Raw genomic sequence first — 6,248 nt, 5'->3', positions numbered from 1 at the left:
GCTACCCAGTCTTGTTTGCCAGGTTAACCACTATATGACAATTCTATTGTTATGAGGTCTTCTCCTGTTATTTTTAATACATACTTACACATACTAGACTGTTTTCACAGCAGAGGGAATGATCTGTAAAATCATACAATCATAGAATAGTTAGGACCGGAAAGGATCTTAAGATCATTTAGTTCCATACCCCCTGCAATGGGCATGGGCACCTCACACTAAACCATGTCACCCAAGGCTCTGTCCAACCTGGCCTTGAGCACCACCAGGGATGGAGCATTTGCAACCTCCCTGGGCAGCCCATTCCAGCGCCTCACCACCCTAACAGGAAAGAATTTCTTCCTTAGATCCAATCTAAACTTCCCCTGTTTAAGTTTTAACCCATTACCCCTTGTCCTATCACTACAGTCCCTAACGAAGAGTCCCTCTCCAGCATCCTTATAGCCCCTCTTCAGATACTAGAAGGCTGCTATGAGGTCTCCATGCAGCCTTCTCTTCTCCAGGCTGAACAGTTCCAACTTTCTCAGCCTATCTTCATATAGGAGGTGCTCCAGTCCCCTGATCATCCTCATGGCCTTCCTCTGGACTTGTTCCAACAGATCCATGTCCTTTTTATGTTGAGGACAGCAGAACTGTACACAATAAATAGACATGGCCAACTGTATTCTTTCAACTAGTTTGCTGTGGCATGAGTGCTTGTCTACTTTCTCAGCATGCTCTCAATTTACCTTGCTACTCTGGTAGTTTAATTTCATTCAGAACAGATATATAGGAAGGATCTGTATTTTATTCCCCCTTGAAAACTGATTGGGATCCATCGACAACCATTTACCATGGCTTTCCATGTAATGCTAGTGAGGCTAGATTCTTTGAAATGTTTTCTGAAAAGTCTTGAAGAGTTGGAACTGGCTTGTTCATCAAAACAGCAAGTAGAAGGCATAAAAAAGGGGAGTTTTTAATTATGTCATTTCTTCAGGGCTCCCTAGTGCCAGTGTTTTGGAAGCATATTCTGCATCAGTCTCTCTTTCCAATAAAAATTGGTGAGAGTCCAAAACTTCAGTCTTTTGTTTTTTTTTAAAGTATAACCTTGTTAAACAATTTTAGCTAATAAAAATTTAATATTTTTTTGTTGTTGTCTTCCCAGACATATGGGATCTTAATGCCCTTTTTTCACACTCAGTTTCCCACCAGTGGCTTTTTGCATCCACCCCAGGATTAAAAGTAACGAATAGAAACAGAAAAGTTTACAGGAATGGGGTCTTGCAGAGAACTATCAGTTCTAATGGGCAATTTGTGATGGGCTCCAGATAGCACACAAATAACATATATAGTGTAACTAGAATACCAAACATGAAGTACAGGACAATGTTAAATCAGGAAATTAAAATTATACTTTCTGCTATAAATTAATCTGTGCCGCAGATAGAGACTTGGTGATGTTTTTGGAGTTGGTCCATGTATGTAAGGTTTCACACAAAGAATGGAAGGAGGAACATGCAGCTGGGGACAGAAGGATGAAGAATAAAGTGATAGTTTCAGCCACAGCATTAGAGTGCTCTGGATTTCATGACCCAGGGCATGGTCTAGAACATGTCAGAAAATGCCCTGAACTAGTCAGGGCAGCATCTAGAACATCACAAAGTCCTTTCTCTAGGCTTAGCCTACTGGCACCCTCAGTCACAGATACACTTCATGATTAGAAAAAGACAAGTTAGTAGGAGACCCTTACTGTGTCTAGGTGGGGGTAGTGGTTTTCATTATCAGCTTGGATATCATGGCATTTAGGATGTTTTTCAGTTACTTTGTTACAGCAGCCCAGAAAATTCAGAGACACTGAGCAGTGTCAGGCAGGGTGAGATGAAGTGTTAAAGGTTTATAGTCTTCAGGCGTTTAGCAGTTTAGTTTATCTAGCAAAGGATTGGTACAATTTTTTAATGGGAGGATTTGTCCCCTCCCTTTTATATCTCAAAGGAAAGGTAATAAATCTCCTTTAGGTTTCCTTTGGCTGAAATGCTGACATGAAACGTTTCATCACATTTTAAGTAATGAACATGTGAATAAAAAAGGAGTTAAGGCAGTTCCAAGTTTGAATCCCAAAAAATATAGTTTTAATCACTGAGCAAAACGTATAAACTAAGATAATGCAATTGGTCATCCTGGACGTACAGTGAATGTCCATAATGTAACTGCCCCTGACAGAATTCTTTCTCAAATTGTTACTGTGACAAAAAAAAAAAAAGGGTTTTTTGCCTTTAAAGCTCCTCCTGTACCGTGTTTCCTTAGAGTCATATCGTAGCCCATTTTTACAACAGAAATCCCTAGAGAAAGCAAAAGGAAATTTCAAAAGCTCTTTATTTCAACAGAGTTGGCTCATCATAAACAATTGTTTCAAGTACAATTATTTATCTGAAGACCAGAACCTTAGTAAACAGGAAAAACTGATATAACAAAGCTTATATTAAAGTATCTTGTTTGCAGAGTTATGGCCTATTGCTAAACCTGGCATATCTTGTAACTGCTGGATGATTACCCAGGAGAAATCTGTCATTAACCTGATTTTTTCTGTGCTTGCTTTTTCATTTGTTTATGCCAAAGCCCTGAATCTGAATTTAACTAAGCATGAAGGAATGCCTGTCAAGGAACATATTAATCCTTTTTAACTCCTGCTTAAGGCATTGTCCTAACCTGCTAAGACTGTGAGGGTAAATAAAACTGCCCCAACCAATATCAGATTCACCACAGGGTTCATCAGGCCTGCCTGGTGACCAAGACTGGCTGTCAGCAAAATAATCACTCATTTGTCCAGCAGTTAATAATGCTTGAGTTTTCAGTTCATATTCTCACATTATGTATCATTCAAATTACAATAACGCATATTGCTGTGTTGACTGGCCTTGGTAGATGAGCAGTGCAAAGTCAGATCAGGAGTCTGGACAGCAGAAGCAGGACCAACAACTTGGAGTTCCACACATCCTGTTCCCCTCAGGAAGTGAGGAGAAGGACATCAATGCCACCTCCTCAGCTTTCTTTCTGAGCTACAGATCATTCTCAGTCATCTACTTCAGTGATCACCCAGCTAAAGAGAAATCACTCCAGCTACTTTTCATATGAGCAACCAAAAGGTGAGCAATTGAAGGCCTTCTTTTCTAATCTGCTTTGCCAAATCTGCAATCCATGTGATTGTTGTGGTCAGTACGGTTGCTGAAGATATTCACCCAGTCCCAAAGACAAATTCAATATGGGTTGGTTTTTTTCATTAGAAGGATGCTTTTATTTCCTGACTGCTAGGAGTGGCAAGCTCTACCAATATTGGGTTACCTGTACGAGGTTTTGAGGAATTGAAAATTAATATATAAAGATGTAGGAAAATCTTTTGCATCTGGTCTCTTGTCTAATATATTTTGTGCCTTTTCAGTATGTGTCTACAAGAACTGCATATTAACAGAATTATGGGAAAAGAATGTATTTTAATATCATGGTTCCATAACATTGTTTTTAAAAATCTAGTTTTTGAAAAATGCAGTCATGTTTATAAGTATCTCACTAATTTATGCTATATAGCATTCTATTTATTTTACAGAAGCATATCGTAAATCCTAAAATTAGAAGTGTGAAAATTATAAGCAATATAAAATTATTCATTTGGAAATTATTTATTTAGAAGGTGAACAAATGTGTGTTATTTCACAGGTGGATATTTACAGGATGTCCTTCCAGCACCACTAGGAATTTCTGCTTATAATATCATCATTCCTGGAAAAGTTGGTTCTACGTAGAAGCTCATGTTTTATCTTTTGCTATATTTATTCAGTATCTCTAAAAAACGTATGTTAAAATGTGTTTTATTTGTTAAAATAACATCTGTTAAAAATACATGTATATTGAAATAAGAGATAATTATAGTCATTGTAACTAAAAGTAAAGTAGTTTTCCACATTTTCTAATAAAAAAATCAATCTAATATTTATGAAAATATTGAAAATGTTCTGTGAATTTTTTTTCATCAGACTATTGTTTGGCAACTAAGTAGTGAATGGTAATTCAGTACCTAGGTAAATATCATGGTAACATTTTAAACAATTGTAATTGTATTTTTTACAATACATATTTTAATTATTGATATTATTTTAGTTATGAAACTGCAGCTATTAAACCATTTATGTGGCCTTTAAATCTTTCAGAGACATGGTTCCAGCAGTCAGGATTTCACAATCACTTTGTTAACTATCTAATAATTTCTTGTACAACTAGACAATGCTGATATAGGTCATAGCACTATTGCTTTTGAGCACTGTACCATGGTAGCTGCAAAATTATAATTAACTCTTTCCTGTGCGGACACCTAGTGTGAATATTCAGAGCAGAACATTCTAGATCCTTTTGCAGTGGATCTAGACCTCTAGTTCAGATATTGCTCCTTGGAAATTGTTGGAATATATTAAGACTATTTGTATTATGATATTTAGGGTTGATGAGCTCAACAACCCAAATATTCATCAGCTGCAGGCAGTTGCCTCTGGAATTTAGTGGCAAAGAGATGTTCCAGGAAAGGAAAACACTTCCAGCCTGTATCAGAATTAAAACCTTCAACTGATGTAAATAAAATAGTCCTTGTTTCCCAAGCTGTGGCCCAAAGTGATGGGTTTGAGCTGTTTCCAAAAGTAACTTAGGTTTAAAATTTATAATTGGGGAAAGATGTTTCTGTTTATTAGGGCTGTTTTGGAATTTTCTGCCAGATTTTTTTTTTTCCCCTAAAAAGAAATTTGTATTTTCATATTAAAAAATCACTGATGAAGATGAAAATGGTAAGTTCTGACTCTGCAAATTGTTTTGTAGAGGATTTGGAAATTGCAAGGAGACCAAGACTTCCAGCACCATGAATGTGGGGAGCCTTGGAGGCTGCCAGCCTTAGAGGAAGGCAAGGCGCTCAGGATTCCTCATTCTGTCCTTTTACAGCAGATCTTCCTGGCCTTGCCTACTGCCTCTGAGCTGACACTTTCAGGTTTCTTGATTCTGCTGTAGGGCAGTAACACAGCAAATACAGACCAGTATTTATGTTCAATTTTGTAACAAAAAAAAAAAAAAAAGAGTTTCAGAGATAAGAAAAATTCAAAAGCTTTTTTATGGCTTGGGCCAAAACTTTAGTTTTTCTCAATCCAGCTTTAATTTTTATAAGCACTAAAAGGAATAATCCTGTCTTATTTCAACAAAAATGTTGAGTAACACTTGAATTTCATTCCTACTGCAGTCATTGTCACAAGCCTGACTATACTCATAGAATTTATTTCGTTTTGAGCTATGCTTGCTAGGCAAAAAAATATAAGGTTATGCTCTGCTGGCAATGAAAGGGACAAAGACCTATTTTTGTTAAAATGAAACTAAAAGCCAAGTCTGTGTACTACAAATGTGTGTGGGAAACTTGCTCTCAGGAAATTTTAGGCATGATTCATAAAACACAACTGAAACCTTTATTGTATGAACACAAGGAACCTGGGAGTAAAAGGGATGAAGAGCTGCTAATCCAGGATATGAAACCAGAGATGGCAGAAGTAACAAACAGCTACTGTAACTAAAGCATAGGTGTAGGATTTAGAGGAACAGACAAACATAAGAATGAAGGTGCCAAACTGAACACTAGTGATGACAGACGCTGTGAAAATACAAATAAAAGAAAATCTAATTGAGTAAAAAAAGTCTGTCATGAAAAATGATGATGCAATTCCTTTTTTTTAGCTTAATGTTGCAAATCTCTATGAATAGATTAGATTTGGTTTGGGTATGAACAAAAATCTTGGTAATTTTGGTTAAGACAAACACTACTGCAAATTTGTCATTGTAAATTATAACACTGGATAAACATCTATGAATAACAGGGCTAGTTAGCCCTGGATAGATTAGCTCACCTGAAAACTGAACCCATAAGAGGTGAGGATCTTCTAGATTTTGGTTGGGCAAATAGTTAAAAGCTATCATAAAAGAGTTGGCATGAAAAAAAGTGCAGCGCAGACATTCAGTTTCAGATGGTGAACTAAGACACTGTGGGAGCTAGTTAATCATAGAATAGTTTGGGTTGGAAGGGACTTTAAAGATCACCCAGTTTTAACTACCCCTGCTATTGGCAGGGACACCTTGCGCTAGACCAGGTTGCTCAAAGCCTCATCCAGCCTGGACTTGAGCACTGCCAGGTATAGGGCAGCCACAACTTCTCTGGGCAACCTCTGCCAGCATCTGACCACCCTCACAGGGAC

The sequence above is a fragment of the Neopsephotus bourkii genome, unplaced genomic scaffold (genome assembly GCF_033783945.1).
Source record: "Neopsephotus bourkii isolate Nb327-2 ecotype Australia unplaced genomic scaffold, CSIRO-AGI_Nbou_v1 NB_1628, whole genome shotgun sequence".
Lineage (NCBI taxonomy): Eukaryota > Metazoa > Chordata > Aves > Psittaciformes > Psittacidae > Neopsephotus > Neopsephotus bourkii.
This window is presented reverse-complemented; position numbering follows the sequence as displayed.